Genomic DNA, 18,653 nt, shown 5'->3' with positions numbered 1-18,653 from the left:
CGAAGCACACAAGTCGAGATACTCGATCCACCTAGGATCGGACAAAATGTATCAAGACTTGAAAGAATATTATTGGTGGCCGAGACTCAAAAGCGACGTTGTTGTTTATGTTGGAAAGTGCCTAACCTGTGCTAAGGTTAAGGCTGAATATCAGAAACCATCCGGCCTACTACAACAACCAGAGATACCCATGTGGAAGTGGGAGCAAATCTCGATGGACTTCATAACAAAATTACCCAGGACCCATAGGGGGCACGATATAATATGGGTGATAGTTGATCGATTGACGAAATCTGCGCATTTCCTACCGATCCGAGAAAAGGATAGCACTGGAAAGCTTGCTGAGATATACTTAAAAGAAATCGTGGCACGTCATGGAGTGCCTATCTCAATTATTTCAGACAGAGATGGACGCTTTGTCTCAAGAATCTGGCAATCCTTTCAGGAAGCCTTTGGATCTCAGCTAGATCTAAGCACGACCTTCCATCTGCAAATGTTACGCCCAAAATTTCACCTTCCTAAATGTGATATTATCAAACTATAATTTAACAAAAAAATCGGGCATGACCCGTCCATAAAACGAGCATACCCCTGTTTTAAACATAAACAAACTAGATACAATTCTACAATTCGTTCAACAAGATACTACTAAAAACCAATACAACAAATTTTGGGTCAAAAACATTTGAACAAACTAGCGGAAGCGTTTGGTATCGCATAACACGAACACGCGCTCGCTCCGATTCTCCAAGTCGCCAAAATTGAGGATTTACCTACATTCAACAACAAAGCTTTAAAAAGTTAGTCATTATACTTGTTTGCTTATAAAACCGTCATTTTAGTTCCATTCGTGTGCGTACTTTCATTTTTCTTACGCATTCGATTACCCAATTAAATGGGTATGACATATACTCTCATACAACGAACCTGTTAGTAGATGGTGACGACCAAACATATAATATTGTATAAACTAAAACGTCCATAGCATATTCTAACCGCATAAGTTACTTCAGTCCGATTATCCTTTCAACATTCAACCGTTTCATTATTATATCAACACTTCGAAAGTCCGACATTCATCACCTGCACTTTCAAACATACTCAATAATAACTTGGTTAGCCAAACCCGTAATCTCAACATATTCATTTACTACATCTTCATAAAAAGGACGTTAACCATTTAAATGCATCCAATCAACTTATATTCCAAACCCAAGGGCATTATTAGTAACGCTAATTCTCAAATGCATCCGAATCATGCATTCGCACATACTTGCACACATACAAACTTACAATCATACACATCTACATACCTAATATACAATTAATCATACCTACAATCATGTATTCATACCTACGTGTTCCGTACGTATTTTTGTATACATTTACATGTAATACATGTCCAACTTCATTACATACATCTATCACACTCTTATATAAATTACATGAGGCTTAGACTTGGGTTTACAACTTATAATCGTCAAAGAAACACTCGAAATCATGTTTGGGAGGCCCGTCGTAGTTCACGGATAATATACCGAAGCCTACGGCGCATAAATCACATAAATAATATTTTTTACAGAACCTTCACCCGGCCGTGTCAGTTCTCCACCCGGCCGTGTCAACTCTGCACTTTTCCTAGCCATTAATCCTTACTGAAACGGACATAACTCTCTCATTTTTCGTCCGTTTTGTGTCACGTTTCTTCCTATATGATTGTAATTTAATATTCTATCACGTGATCTTGAAGTCCAACATCCGAGTTAAGGAATTCCTTAACTTATACGTATTCGGCTTGTTATTCATCTATGAATTATTCGACCCATTCGTGCATTTATCAAAATAATCCATTGATTTAACCTCAACTTCATATGAACTTAATAATTAAAACATTATATTACTTAAACAACTAAAGAAGTGATTATAGAAATCACTTACCTTGAGTATTCCAATAAGTGTATTTGTCACCTTGCCTTATCTTGACCCGTTATCCTCCTATGCTTGAGCTCTCCTTGACACGTTCCTATTATCTCATTCCATTACATCCATTCAATTGTTAGTATACGTAATCATACGCATCACTAATCACACTTCTATTCACGTGTCAATCGCTTAACGAGTTCAACATGTATCATAATACTACAATGCTAATCAATCTAACAATTTATCATTCCATCATCACAAAAGTCATACATGAGCTTCTAGCATGCATAATTATGTATTTACATCATGTTCATTATTCTTTCAAAATTCCATACTTAGAATGATAACATTCTCTAAGTTAGGCAACTTGTTTCATACATTAAACATTTCGTACCATTTCTTAACACCTTGGTTTTTACACATCCATTCTACTATTTTCTATCAACAACCCGTTTCGACCCGTTGGTGCAATCATATGCATAGACTAGTTGGTAAGTGTTTTAGACACTTAAAACAATCAAATAACTTACTAATAATTTATTAAAATCAGTAGTTCATGATTCATACAAGTGTGCATAACAATACAACTATTTTTACTTAATATTTATACTAAAAATGTGCAGCAACTTTCTGCGCAGCAGCAGTTCACGACACATTTTAACCCATTTATCTTCTGATTCAGTTCTTCATGTTCAAATATGTAATGATCTACACTCAGAGATCTTTCTAAGCATAGAAAGATCGTAAAAATCGGACATTCCTATGATTTTATATGATTTTTACAAAATCAGCACAGAAGCTGAAATGCTTCCAAACAGCTTGCTGTCAAAACGAATTTACTAACTTTTCATGCTGTTTTGACCCACTAAATCTCATAATCAGCCTCTTATGACCAAATATGAAATGTAATATGCGAAACAACCTTTTCAACAATATAAGGCTCGTTGACTAACTCCTAATAACGAATGAGATACGGCCTTTACAAGATGACTATCTAAGGCTGTCAAAAGTAACTATTTTACACAAACTTTGTAGGCATTTATCAAACACCTTGTAAGCATCATAATCATGGTATTCGGTACAAGACTATAAGGCACATTCTTATTAGTTTATCATCATACAACATTCATATTCATTCAGAAATTACAAATTTATCATTCAAGCATTTAGTCGAACACTTGGTGTGCGTATGACATTTTAAACACTATGTACATGTATGATATGCATAACCTACTAGTCCTTTTCACAATGATCAATTCAACCTAGTTTCACATAGTTTCTTAGTCTACAATCAAGTTCATCTAACAACACTCTACTGTTTATACATTCATGCTTCAATTTCAAATAACTTTCACTATCATAAAATCACTACATACCACCATACCACTAGAACAAAAATGGGTTTCACTCAAGTTCTTCAATTTCATCAAATTCGAGCAAGATTCTCGTTCTACATGATGATACTAATTCACATACAACTCGATTTCATACAATTTTCACAAATTGTTCAACACCCACTAAATCATGAAGCATTAAAACAGAAAATTGAACTCACCTTATGATCAATACACTTAGATTAAAGGGTATCTAGACTCATGCATTCGATCAGCCCTCGATTCCCCTTTCAATTTGATGGTTTTAGGTTGTTTAGGGTTTTGGTTCCCTTGGTTCCTTCTCTCGTTCGCACGCCCAGACCAAACACTGACTAATTTTTGTCAAGTGTTTATTTATAGCACATTTCCATTTTAACCCCTCTATCTTTTAAAACATGCCACTTATTTCATTTCACATACTAACTTGGTTAACTTTATGTACACATATGCTTTAAACTTTCCATAGTTTATAAAACTTTAATAATAGTAGAAATCTATGTTTATCACTTCTGAAAGTCAAATATTGCGATTAAAACATTGTAATATATCTTACGAAATTTGGCGTGTTACAAGTCTACCCCCCTTAAAGAAGGTTTCGTCCCCGAAACCTTTCTTATTCTTAGTAGACCAATACTACTCTTACCTTTCCATCTATTCATTCACGATGCTTATTACAACATGAATACATTCGGGATCTTGGTCAAAAGTTTGTTTCATACCTAAACATGATTGTACGCATTGTCCTTACGTTCTTAAATTATGTAATTTATTTTCATAATCACATAAAACTCATAATCTGATCCAGAGCTCTTATTAGTGTCGTTTTCACTTTCTATGATTTGTTTCATTCTATCATTATATCATATACATTATTTCATTATGTTCACCACGAGCAAACCCTATCATCCCGTTACCAACGTCCCTTCTTAAACTTACTTATCCATACTTAAATCACGAAGACTAAGCATTATTTCCATGGTTATTATTGTTATTTATGCCATGCGTATCTTTTCTACAATGTCTTGTTCAAATGAACATGGCCAACAAGCCGAGCATCAAAGTTAGCATTTCTTAAGGATACTTATCGTCTCTTATATTCTATCAGAATTTCCACAGTTACGAGCATTCAAGTTCAATACTACCTGACGATCATTACGAACATTTTGAAATTCACTCCACATTTTGCATTACGGTTTGTATATATACATACATTCTATTCTGACACATCCATTTCTAGTCGAGTACTAACCTCTATTAAAGTTACACTTCTTTTTATACATACCTGACGGAAGTAAATTCCATTGATTCGTTATCCATACCTTACGATGATCCTTCCTTTCTGATTAGTAACATTGCGTGTCCATTCATCAAGCTCACCTATGAGTACAAAACTTAACATATCAAAACATTAACTACCGAGTTCAAATGGAGATCGCCATCTGACCCGTATGACCCATTTATCCTTTCGACCATTCTTGTACAAAACGCAATTTGCATAAATATATTCATATATGTGACAACTCGAATTTCCAAGATTGCTATTTCGCATTTATTGCACATTCTTGTATTGTTTAGCTGTTTATTTGCACAATTAATTGCTATGAAATTGTATACGTTTTGATGTGATGAATCGTATTGTGTGATTGTGCATGGTTGTTTGTTAATTGTGAAAGACTTGGTAAATATATGAACTTGGTGGTGAAACTAGGAAATGGTTATGAGATGGTGTGCATGTGTAAAAACATAATACTTAGGGAGGTAGAGAGTAATTAGTGAAATCCTAGATACTTAACCCTAATCTCATTTCACTAATCATTTGCACACAAAACCAAAACACGTACTTGCAATTCTCTAATCCTCTAGCAATCATCATCACCACCATCATTGGCACAAGGCATTCATCACTTTCGATTCCTCTTTTTCTCTAGAATCATTCAAGGTAATTGTTTATTGATTATCGTAATACTTGTAAACCTAATTAATTGTTTGATTATAGTCAAATTTTGAATGTGTATTCATGAAAACCCTAGCTCTCATATGATACTTCTGTGATTTTGATTTGATTATGAATTATTGATGATGATGATAGTGTACGTTTGATAGATTGATCCTGAAATGGCTATTGTTATTAAGCATTGATCGATTGATTGAGATTCTGCCGTTCAAAAGCATGAAATTAGGGTTTTGGAACGATGAACGTGACTGGTTATTTATGAAAACGTAACTGTTCAGATGATTTGCACGACTAACTGTGATTGGTTATGATTGTTTGCTTGTCCGAGGATATTAGATCCGAGTTTTTGTGTGGTGTTATAGTCCGACCTTTAATGACCTTTAGATTGTCCGAGTTCCTTAGATTAAAAGCCTAGCCCGAGTTTCCTCTCATATGCATGACCGAGTTTCAAACAAAGCTAAGGAGGTCCGACCTTTTTGTCAAGGATGTGCTGTCCGAGGTTTTGAAAGGACAAGCTCCTTGTCCGAGTTTGTTAAAAAGTGAGGTCCGAGTTTCTTTACAAGGGAAGAGGGTCCGAGTTTTTGGATCCTCATGGTGGTCCGAGCTTCATCAAAACCATGCCCGACTTTCATCATGTTCCCAGGGGTCCGAGTTTAAGAATAGAAACCCCCCCCACCACCCTAGTCCGACTTTAATCAAGGGAACTCTTGTCCGACCTTTATGGCAGTTGCCCGACTTTGTTTGGGGCTCAAGATGGTCCGAGTTTGAGGGGGGGCTACCCCTCCTCCTGTCCGACTTTTAAATATGTAGCATAGATTTTCTGGTTCAAGCAAAGTGATACGATTTTGGTGTATGTTTGTGATTCAAATTTCATAAGGATAGTGATTGTCTGAATGTTAACTAGGAAGCTTCGCATGAATGTTTGATGGTGCAATGAAATAGTCCGATTGTTTGTTATACGCATGATCTGATTATTGCTTAAACATTAGCCTAATTAACTCTCTTAGTTAGTAAACTATATTAGAGTGTAATCCGGTTAATCACGTTAATTCTATTATGATTACAAGGGTGATTATCACAGCTAGACATATAACATTTCTATTATGCGAATCCTGTTAACCTGTTCTTCCTATCAAGCATGAAATGTATGAAGATGATTAACTGGTTGCAATGTCTGATGTTAACTGTTACACACCCTACGTGATGAACTTTGCTTGCGAAACCATACAAGCATGAACTGACTGTGAACACGTGTATACTCTAGGCTTTGATTGATTACTTGTGAGTGCATAACCTAGCATACCGAGCAAACCAAGGTGAGTTCACACCCTTACTAAGGCATGGGATTCCCAAGGGCATGGGAATGGGATTAAAGGAATGAGATTGACTAGATACACTGTTACTAGACTACCATACCACTGTCCTCGGTTGTGCAGGACACATACTTATGCTATTCACTGTCCTCGGTTGTGCAGGACACATACTTACAATCTACGTAGACTTATACTTACTACTATCCTCGGTTGTGAAGGATACGCACGTAAAACCTACGTGCATTAATACCTACTACTATCCTCGGTTGTGAAGGATACGCACGTAAAACCTACGTGCATTAATACCTACTACTATCCTTGGTTGTGAAGGATACACACGTAAAACCTACGTGTACTTATACTTACTACTCTCCTCGGTTGTGAAGGATACGTACGTAAAACCTACGTGCATTTATACTTACTACTATCCTCGGTTGTGAAGGATACGCACGTAAAACCTACGTGCATTAATACCTACTACTATCCTCGGTTGTGAAGGATACACACGTAAAACCTACGTGTACTTATACTCACTACTATCCTCGGTTGTGAAGGATACTTATGGTTACGAGTAGTCTAGTGGTTATACAACATGGGAAGCCCCCACCAATAGAACGTACTAACGGCCCAGTAGAGCCACCTGTTGCAAACGAACTTACTATTACGCATTTACTTTCTGTGAACTCGCTCAACTAGTTGTTGATCCTCTGTTACATGCCTTGCAGGTCGTTAGGTATATGGAGCTTGCACATGGAGGAGCGGCTCGTTGTGGGCTTGGATCGTGATTATCCTGTTAAACACTTTTGATATTTGATACTTGTTTACGATGGGTTTTATTTATACGCTTCCGCTAAACAAAGATAACTTTCTTATGACTTGAAACACCTTTCATATGGATTTGGTTTGATCTAAATGACAACTACTTATATTATATGTATTGTTCTGTATGATTGGTGGCTTGATCCTGGTCAGTCACGCTCCCAAGCGGTGATACTCCACGGGTGGATTTTGGGGGTGTGACAGATTGGTATCAGAGCCATTGGTTATAGAGAACTTGGTTTTAATATGGGAAAACGTTTTTATTAAAACCAGACTATAACCAGAACAGTGCTCTCAACGATCCACAACGACACTTCGCTCCACGTGCAAGACTCGACATCCTAGGTAATAAGGTTTATGTTTATTACCTGCTTGCTAGAACTGCATAGAACTTTGCTCGTAGTATGCTTACATTACTTTGCTCACTACTTGCTATTGCTTAAGAACACCTATGTGCTTACACTCTTCTGTCATCGCACTACTCGCAAACCATTCTCACTTACGTTACATTTGCTATAAAGGTCATGGCCGGATATATCAACATGACACAAGCCCAGTTGACGGCTCTCATTAACGAACGAATTGCTGCGGCACTTGCAGCCATACAAGCAGGAGGTCAACACGCTCAGTCGCCTGTTTACACCTTCAAAAATCTCAAGGATTGTCGGCCTAGTACCTTCAGTGGAACTGAGGGAGTTGTAGGTCTCCTCCATTGGTTCGAGAGGCTCGAAACTGACTTTGAAGTGCATGATTGCCCTGAGTCTCGTAGGGTAAAGTTTGCTTCTAGAACACTCGAAGGTGCTGCATTAACCTGGTGGGAAGCACAGGTTCAGATGTTAGGGCTGGAAGCTGCTAATGCCACCCCCTGGAACGAGTTCAATGACCTAATTAAGGAAGAGTTTTGTAGTCGTGAGGACATCCACAAACTAGAGGTAGAGTTCCTCAACCTACAGATGGTGGGGTCTGAAATTGAAGCTTATACGAAGAGATCGAATGAATTAGCCACATTGTGTCCTACTATGGTAGACCCTCCCACCAAACGTATCGAGCTGTATCTCAAGGGTCTGGTGCCAAAAATTCAGAGTCATGTGACTGCAGCTAACCTTGGCACTGTCCAGCAAGTCACTCGTCTTGCTCATCGTCTCGCAGATCAGGCAGTGGATCAGAACAAGCTGCCAAAACGCATCAGTGCTACCACTACTGCTATCACTACTTCTGCTACTCCCAGGGACAATAAGAGAAAATGGGATGGGGATTCCAGCGAGGGATCAGCTCCAGTCCAGTCACAGGTTCAGCAGCGAAAGACTGACCGTTATCAGAGTCCCAGTCAGCACTCTTCAGGCAACCAGGGGCAGGGTGGATATCGGGGAATTCATCCACTATGTGACAGGTGCAACAGACACCACAGTGGATGGTGTCGCAAGGAACGATGTCAGAGATGTCTCAAGATTGGTCATGAAGCTAAGGATTGTCGAAACTCACGTCCTGTAACTCAAGAACAACAACGACCGCCTCAACCTTCACAAAACCAGCAACTGCAACTACCAGCTCCGCAGAACACACAGCAGCAGCCACAGCGTGGGAACGGGGGATGTTTCCAGTGTGGGGCTGAAGGACATTTTAAACGCGATTGCCCTCAGTTGAACCAGAATCAGAACCACAACAATAACCAGGGCAACGGGAACAACAACAACAACGGGGGAAACAACAACAACAATGGCAACGAGGCAGGAGGTCGAGTTTTCGTATTAGGACGAGGAGACGCAATGAACGATATTTGAACTTATAACTTATCTTGGGTTTTCATTATTATGTTTACGCTACTCAAACAAAGTTTGGCTCGAACATTAATCGTATTGGGTTTTATGAATTATTTTACCTACTATATTTTATGTTTGATATGATGGATGGTTTGATATTATTGAACGCACCTGCCGTATTTATGGACCTTACGAACAGGGTGTGCAAACCCTATCTTGACAAGTTCGTCATTGTCTTCATCGACGACATTCTGATCTACTCCAAGAGTCAGGAGGAACACGAGCAGCACTTACGTCTTATCTTGGAACTTCTTCGAAAGGAGCAATTGTACGCAAAGTTTTCTAAGTGCGACTTCTGGCTTCGTGAAGTCCACTTCTTAGGCCATGTGGTGAACAGGGATGGGGTTCATGTTGATCCATCCAAGATAGATTTGATCAGGAACTGGCCTGCACCGCGTACACCGACGGAAATACGCTAATTCTTGGGTTTGGCGGGGTATTACAGACGATTCATTAAAGACTTCTCAAAGAATCGCACAGCCGCTTACAATGCTGGCACAGAAAGGTGTTACCTACTGTTGGGGAGATTCCCAGGAAACCGCTTTTCAGTATTTACAGGATAGGCTATGCAGCGCACCTATCCTCTCACTGCCAGAGGGCGCAGACGATTTTGTGGTCTATTGTGACGCATCGATACAGGGGCTGGGTTGTGTATTGATGCAGCGGGATAAAGTTATTGCCTACGCCTCTCGTCAACTCAAGGTTCACGAACGGAATTACACGACGCACGATTTAGAGCTGGGAGCTGTTGTTTTCGCGCTTAAGATATGGCGACACTACCTGTACGGTACCAAGTGCACAATTTACACCGATCACAGGAGTCTCGAGCATATTCTTAAGCAGAAGGATTTGAACATGCGTCAACGACGATGGATCGAGTTACTCAACGACTACGAATGCGCCATCAAGTATCATCCAGGCAAAGCCAATGTTGTGGCTGACGCTCTCAGTCGAAAAGACACTCTACCTAGGCGTGTACGAGCTCTGCAGCTCACTATTCAGTCTGACCTTCCTGCACAAATACGAGATGCTCAGATAGAAGTATTGAAACCCGAAAACGTCATGGCTGAAGCCTTACGCGGCTCAAGGCAACGCATGGAACAAAAGGAAGACGGCGCCTACTATGTAACGGGGCGTATTTGGGTCCCACTTTATGGCGGTTTACGAGAGCTTGTGATGGACGAAGCGCACAAGTCTCGCTACTCGGTACAGCCAGGGTCGGATAAAATGTACCACGATATCAAAACAACATACTGGTGGCCAAGTATGAAAGCCCACATCGCCACCTATGTTGGCAAGTGCTTGACTTGTGCGAGAGTCAAGGTTGAATATCAGAAACCCGCAGGTCTACTGCAACAACCCAGGATACCACAGTGGAAATGGGAAGAAATTTCCACGGATTTTGTTACTGGCCTGCCTAGATCCCAGCGTGGGAATGATACTATATGGGTGATCGTGGATCGACTCACCAAGTCTGCACACTTCCTGGCTATAAAGGAAACGGATAAGTTCTCCACTCTCGCAAACATTTATCTTAAAGAAGTTGTTTCGAGGCACGGGGTGCCCACCTCCATCATTTCGGATCGGGATGCACGATTCACGTCAGAGCTATGGCAAGCAATGCACAAATCTTTTGGCTCACGATTAGACATAAGCACAGCATATCATCCTCAGACGGATGGCAGTCTGAGCAAACGATCCAGACTCTTGAAGACATGCTTCGGGCGTGTGTTATCGATTTCGGCAACAGCTGGGAAAAGCACCTCCCGTTAGTGGAGTTCTCGTACAACAATAGTTACCACATCAGCATACAAGCCGCTCCATTCGAGGCATTGTACGGGCGTAAAATGCCGGTCACCTCTCTGTTGGGCAGAGGTGGGGGATAGTCAGATTTCAGGACCAGAAATGGTAGTTGACGCTACTGAACGCATTGCACAAATACGACAACGCATGGCGGCGGCTCGTGATCGCCAGAAAAGCTACGCGGATACGCGTAGGAAACCATTGAAATTTCAGGTCGGGGACCGGGTTTTACTTAAAGTCTCACCCTGGAAGGGTGTGGTTCGATTTGGTAAACGAGGCAAGCTCAATCCACGGTATGTTGGACCGTTCGAGATCACTGAAAGAATAGGCCAAGTAGCCTACAGACTAAACCTACCAGCTGAACTCGGTGCAGTTCACAACGTATTCCACGTGTCGAATCTGAAAAAGTGCCTGTCAGATGAGACCCTCATAATTCCTTTTAAAGAACTCACTATCGACGAGCGGTTGCAGTTCGTCGAGGAGCCAGTTGAAATCACGGACCGGGATGTTAAGGTCCTCAAACACAAGAGAATCCCTCTTGTCCGAGTTCGTTGGAACTCCAAACGTGGCCCAGAGTACACCTGGGAACGCGAAGAACAGATGACAGAAAAGTACCCCAATTATTCGAAACCAATGCAACCACTACTGAGGCTGAAGCTACTACTACTGAATTTCGGGACGAAATTCCAAATCAACGGGGGGATGATGTCACACCCCAGGAAAACCAGTGAACGATATAACTTACCTAGCTTCCTCAGTGAGTACGTACCAAATTTCGGGACGAAATTTCCTTCAAGTTGGGGATAATGTGACAACTCGAATTTCCAAGATTGCTATTTCGCATTTATTGCACATTCTTGTATTGTTTAGCTGTTTATTTGCACAATTAATTGCTATGAAATTGTATACGTTTTGATGTGATGAATCGTATTGTGTGATTGTGCATGGTTGTTTGTTAATTGTGAAAGACTTGGCAAATATATGAACTTGGTGGTGAAACTAGGAAATGGTTATGAGATGGTGTGCATGTGTAAAAACATAATACTTAGGGAGGTAGAGAGTAATTAGTGAAATCCTAGATACTTAACCCTAATCTCATTTCACTAATCATTTGCACACAAAACCAAAACACGTACTTGCAATTCTCTAATCCTCTAGCAATCATCATCACCACCATCATTGGCACAAGGCATTCATCACTTTCGATTCCTCTTTTTCTCTAGAATCATTCAAGGTAATTGTTTATTGATTATCGTAATACTTGTAAACCTAATTGATTGTTTGATTATTGTCAAATTTTGATTGTGTATTCATGAAAACCCTAGCTCTCATATGATACTTCTGTGATTTTGATTTGATTATGAATTATTGATGATGATGATAGTGTACGTTTGATAGATTGATCCTGAAATGGCTATTGTTATTAAGCATTGATCGATTGATTGAGATTCTGCCGTTCAAATGCATGAAATTAGGGTTTTGGAACGATGAACGTGACTGGTTATTTATGAAAACGTAACTGTTCAGATGATTTGCACGACTAACTGTGATTGGTTATGATTGTTTGCTTGTCCGAGGATATTAGATCCGAGTTTTTGTGTGGTGTTATAGTCCGACCTTTAATGACCTTTAGATTGTCCGAGTTCCTTAGATTAAAAGCCTAGCCCGAGTTTCCTCTCATATGCATGACCGAGTTTCAAACAAAGCTAAGGAGGTCCGACCTTTTTGTCAAGGATGTGCTGTCCGGGGTTTTGAAAGGACAAGCTCCTTGTCCGAGTTTGTTAAAAAGTGAGGTCCGAGTTTCTTTACAAGGGAAGAGGGTCCGAGTTTTTGGATCCTCATGGTGGTCCGAGCTTCATCAAAACCATGCCCGACTTTCATCATGTTCCCAGGGGTCCGAGTTTAAGAATAGAAACCCCCCCCCCACCACCCTAGTCCGACTTTAATCAAGGGAACTCTTGTCCGACCTTTATGGCAGTTGCCCGACTTTGTTTGGGGCTCAAGATGGTCCGAGTTTGAGGGGGGGCTACCCCTCCTCCTGTCCGACTTTTAAATATGTAGCATAGATTTTCTGGTTCAAGCAAAGTGATACGATTTTGGTGTATGTTTGTGATTCAAATTTCATAAGGATAGTGATTGTCTGAATGTTAACTAGGAAGCTTCGCATGAATGTTTGATGGTGCAATGAAATAGTCCGATTGTTTGTTATACGCATGATCTGATTATTGCTTAAACATTAGCCTAATTAACTCTCTTAGTTAGTAAACTATATTAGAGTGTAATCCGGTTAATCACGTTAATTCCGTTATGATTACAAGGGTGATTATCACAGCTAGACATATAACATTTCTATTATGCGAATCCTGTTAACCTGTTCTTCCTATCAAGCATGAAATGTATGAAGATGATTAACTGGTTGCAATGTCTGATGTTAACTGTTACACACCCTACGTGATGAACTTTGCTTGCGAAACCATACAAACATGAACTGACTGTGAACACGTGTATACTCTAGGCTTTGATTGATTACTTGTGAGTGCATAACCTAGCATACCGAGCAAACCAAGGTGAGTTCACACCCTTACTAAGGCATGGGATTCCCAAGGGCATGGGAATGGGATTAAAGGAATGAGATTGACTAGATACACTGTTACTAGACTACCATACCACTGTCCTCGGTTGTGCAGGACACATACTTATGCTATTCACTGTCCTCGGTTGTGCAGGACACATACTTACAATCTACGTAGACTTATACTTACTACTATCCTCGGTTGTGAAGGATACGCACGTAAAACCTACGTGCATTAATACCTACTACTATCCTCGGTTGTGAAGGATACGAACGTAAAACCTACGTGCATTAATACCTACTACTATCCTCGGTTGTGAAGGATACACACGTAAAACCTACGTGTACTTATACTTACTACTATCCTCGGTTGTGAAGGATACGCACGTAAAACCTACGTGCATTTATACTTACTACTATCCTCGGTTGTGAAGGATACGCACGTAAAACCTACGTGCATTAATACCTACTACTATCCTCGGTTGTGAAGGATACACACGTAAAACCTACGTGTACTTATACTCACTACTATCCTCGGTTGTGAAGGATACTTATGGTTACGAGTAGTCTAGTGGTTATACAACATGGGAAGCCCCCACCAATAGAACGTACTAACGGCCCAGTAGAGCCACCTGTTGCAAACGAACTTACTATTACGCATTTACTTTCTGTGAACTCGCTCAACTAGTTGTTGATCCTCTGTTACATGCCTTGCAGGTCGTTAGGTATATGGAGCTTGCACATGGAGGAGCGGGTCGTTGTGGGCTTGGATCGTGATTATCCTGTTAAACACTTTTGATATTTGATACTTGTTTACGATGGGTTTTATTTATACGCTTCCGCTAAACAAAGATAACTTTCTTATGACTTGAAACACCTTTCATATGGATTTGGTTTGATCTAAATGACAACTACTTATATTATATGTATTGTTCTGTATGATTGGTGGCTTGATCCTGGTCAGTCACGCTCCCAAGCGGTGATACTCCGCGGGTGGATTTTAGGGGTGTGACAATATATATATATATATATATATAGAAGTTCAAGCTTAAACTGAATCACATCACTTAAGGAACATTTATTTGTTTGGTACGTAATTACTTCACATTCGAATATCTTCATTCTTGTCATTTCTTTGTTCATTTGCTTTACATTTACTTATATGACTTGTTTGACGCAATCATGGTCAAACTATTGACTCTTCTTATGTAGACTAGTTTTCGCCTTTTTATACCTTAAATCCGCTTCGCGGATTTGAACATTGCATTCATGCCTTTCATTTCTTGAATCCGTCTCGCGGATTCAAGCATTGCATCCATATCTTTCATTCTTTGAATCCGTCTCGCGGATTCAAGCATTGCATTCGTATCTTTCATTCCTTGAATCCGTCTCGCAGATTCAAGCATTGCATTCGTATCTTTCATTCCTTGAATCCGTCTCGCGGATTCAAGCATTGCATTCGTATCTTTCATTCCTTGAATCCGTCTCGCGGATTCAAGCATTGCATTCGTATCTTTCATTCCTTGAATCCGTCTCGCGGATTCAAGCATTGCATTCATACATTGTTGGTCCGTACTTCTTACGGATTCAACATTTTATTCTTATCACTTGCATTTTGGACTCTTACGTAGTACTCTCAATCTCCTGAGAGTCTTACTACTCATTTCACCCGTACGCCCACCTGCTACCCAATTCTAACGGACATACATGTAACAATTATCGCGGTCTCACGAACGTCATACGTTTCTTGTGTACTGGCCAGGTACACAATCCACGTACTAGTTTCGTGTCTTCGCGTAATCGCCACATTATGCCCGAAGAATTAAGTTTCGGCACGTGTTACATTTTTAAAACTCCTTTACCATGTCGTTGTTATATTCATTTAGATTTTCCTTTCACTTGCCTAATTATACTATTTCATACATCAACGCATTGAGTATACGTACCAGGGGTCAATTCGTCTTATTACTTGCCTTGATGCCGGTCCTAGACCGCATTCACGGATCATTCCTTCCGAACAATTGCGCTTACCCTTCACATAACCCGCGTGCTCTTGGCATTATAAATAGCATATAAATAAATGATTAGCATATTCCGTCTATCTTATCCACTAATCGTGGTCACATACGTCGTACTAGGCCTTATATAGATCTTACACGAACATTCCTTAAGCTTTTAGACAATTTAGAAACTCAAAGTACGAAAACAAGGCCTTTACAAGTTTCTTTCCATCGTAATCACTAATTGTGGTTAGATACATTGGACCCTACATAAACATTCGAATGGGCCTTCGGACAACCCGGTAACTCGAAACGCGAAAATAATACTAAAATAAAATTTTTAGCAGATTGTTACTCCACAAGCCGTCGGCGACGGCCTTACACCCGTCGGCGACGGGTCCTGGAATGTGGCTTCGGCCACTTTTGCCCGTCGGCAGATACTTAGGGCGTCGGGACTAAGGGGGCGTCGGCGACGGCCAGGAGCCCATCGGCGACGGCCTCCCGTTTGCTGAAACGCTGCTGAATTTCTTTTGAGTGTTCCGACCATTTACCGGGTCCGTTTTCAGCTACACGGGTCCCGGGACTTCTTATTTTACACGCCTTATCACCCGTAGCCTACTTGAACCTTAAAACTTATACCGTAACACACTATACATACTTATATCAATCGAAAATTTAAAATTTTACCTCATTGGCGATCTCGGAGCGAGCACACTTTTGCACGAGTCATCGGTTTGAGTTCAAGCACTGATACTCTTGCTCGAATCCCTCAAACCTAGGCTCTGATACCAACTTGTTACGCCCAAAATTTCACCTTCCTAAATGTGATATTATCAAACTATAATTTAACAAAAAATCGGGCATGACCCGTCCATAAAACGAGCATACCCCTGTTTTAAACATAAACAAACTAGATACAATTCTACAATTTGTTCAACAAGATACTACTAAAAACCAATACAACAAATTTTGGGTCAAAAACATTTGAACAAACTAGCGGAAGCGTTTGGTATCGCATAACACGAACACGCGCTCGCTCCGATTCTCCAAGTCGCCAAAATTGAGGATTTACCTACATTCAACAACAAAGCTTTAAAAAGTTAGTCATTATACTTGTTTGCTTATAAAACCGTCATTTTAGTTCCATTCGTGTGCGTACTTTCATTTTTCTTACGCATTCGATTACCCGATTAAATGGGTATGACATATACTCTCATACAACGAACCTGTTAGTAGATGGTGACGACCAAACATATAATATTGTATAAACTAAAACGTCCATAGCATATTCTAACCGCATAAGTTACTTCAGTCCAATTATCCTTTCAACATTCAACCGTTTCATTATTATATCAACACTTCGAAAGTCCGACATTCATCACCTGCACTTTCAAACATACTCAATAATAACTTGGTTAGCCAAACCCGTAATCTCAACATATTCATTTACTACATCTTCATAAAAAGGACGTTAACCATTTAAATGCATCCAATCAACTTATATTCCAAACCCAAGGGCATTATTAGTAACGCTAATTCTCAAATGCATCCGAATCATGCATTCGCACATACTTGCACACATACAAACTTACAATCATACACATCTACATACCTAATATACAATTAATCATACCTACAATCATGTATTCATACCTACGTGTTCCGTACGTATTTTTGTATACATTTACATGTAATACATGTCCAACTTCATTACATACATCTATCACACTCTTATATAAATTACATGAGGCTTAGACTTGGGTTTACAACTTATAATCGTCAAGGAAACACTCGAAATCATGTTTGGGAGGCCCGTCGTAGTTCACGGATAATATACCGAAGCCTACGGCGCATAAATCACATAAATAATATTTTTGACAGAACCTTCACCCGGCCGTGTCAGTTCACCACCCGGCCGTGTCAACTCTGCACTTTTCCTAGCCATTAATCCTTACTGAAACGGACATAACTCTCTCATTTTTCGTCCGTTTTGCGTCACGTTTCTTCCTATATGATTGTAATTTAATATTCTATCACGTGATCTTGAAGTCCAACATCCGAGTTAAGGAATTCCTTAACTTATACGTATTCGGCTTGTTATTCATCTATGAATTATTCGACCCATTCGTGCATTTATCAAAATAATCCATTGATTTAACCTCATCTTCATATGAACTTAATAATTAAAACATTATATTACTTAAACAACTAAAGAAGTGATTATAGAAATCACTTACCTTGAGTATTCCAATAAGTGTATTTGTCACCTTGCCTTATCTTGACCCGTTATCCTCCTATGCTTGAGCTCTCCTTGACACGTTCCTATTATCTCATTCCATTACATCCATTCAATAGTTAGTATACGTAATCATACGCATCACTAATCACACTTCTATTCACGTGTCAATCGCTTAACGAGTTCAACATGTATCATAATACTACAATGCTAATCAATCTAACAATTTATCATTCCATCATCACAAAAGTCATACATGAGCTTCTAGCATGCATAATTATGTATTTACATCATGTTCATTATTCTTTCAAAATTCCATACTTAGAATGATAACATTCTCTAAGTTAGGCAACTTGTTTCATACATTAAACATTTCGTACCATTTCTTAACACCTTGGTTTTTACACATCCATTCTACTATTTTCTATCAACAACCCGTTTCGACCCGTTGGTGCAATCATATGCATAGACTAGTTGGTAAGTGTTTTAGACACTTAAAACAATCAAATAACTTACTAATAATTTATTAAAATCAGTAGTTCATGATTCATACAAGTGTGCATAACAATACAACTATTTTTACTTAATATTTATACTAAAAATGTGCAGCAACTTTCTGCGCAGCAGCTGTTCACGACACATTTTAACCCCTCTATCTTTTAAAACATGCCACTTATTTCATTTCACATACTAACTTAGTTAACTTTATGTGCACATATGCTTTAAACTTTCCATAGTTTATAAAACTTTAATAATAGTAGAAATCTATGTTTATCATTTCTGAAAGTCAAATATTGCGATTAAAACATTGTAATATATCTTACGAAATTTGGCGTGTTA

At 39.5% G+C, this 18,653-nt stretch overlaps 2 long non-coding RNA genes across 4 annotated transcripts; both read right to left on the bottom strand.

The window, feature by feature from the left end:
• Positions 1 to 508: 508 nt before the first annotated feature.
• LOC110877839 lies at positions 509 to 3,626 on the bottom strand. Of its 2 annotated transcripts, XR_002557319.2 has the most exons (3): positions 3,479 to 3,626; positions 1,939 to 2,023; positions 545 to 1,083 (listed from the first exon to the last, which is right to left on the bottom strand). It is a non-coding gene; the product is annotated as an uncharacterized LOC110877839 (long non-coding RNA). The 2 variants fall into 2 exon arrangements; XR_004865850.1 differs by having other exon boundaries at positions 509 to 2,023.
• A 12,747-nt stretch (positions 3,627 to 16,373) lies between these two features.
• LOC110877841 lies at positions 16,374 to 17,758 on the bottom strand. 2 transcript variants are annotated; one of them, XR_004865851.1, is made up of 2 exons: positions 16,873 to 17,758; positions 16,374 to 16,649 (listed from the first exon to the last, which is right to left on the bottom strand). It is a non-coding gene; the product is annotated as an uncharacterized LOC110877841 (long non-coding RNA). The 2 variants fall into 2 exon arrangements; XR_004865852.1 differs by having other exon boundaries at positions 16,915 to 17,758.
• Between the last annotated feature and the right edge of the window lie 895 nt (positions 17,759 to 18,653).

Source organism: Helianthus annuus, chromosome 9, assembly GCF_002127325.2.
Source record: "Helianthus annuus cultivar XRQ/B chromosome 9, HanXRQr2.0-SUNRISE, whole genome shotgun sequence".
NCBI classification, from domain to species: Eukaryota; Viridiplantae; Streptophyta; class Magnoliopsida; order Asterales; family Asteraceae; genus Helianthus; species Helianthus annuus.
Note: the sequence above shows the minus strand (reverse complement) of the source record. Positions and strands in the feature narration are given on the sequence as shown.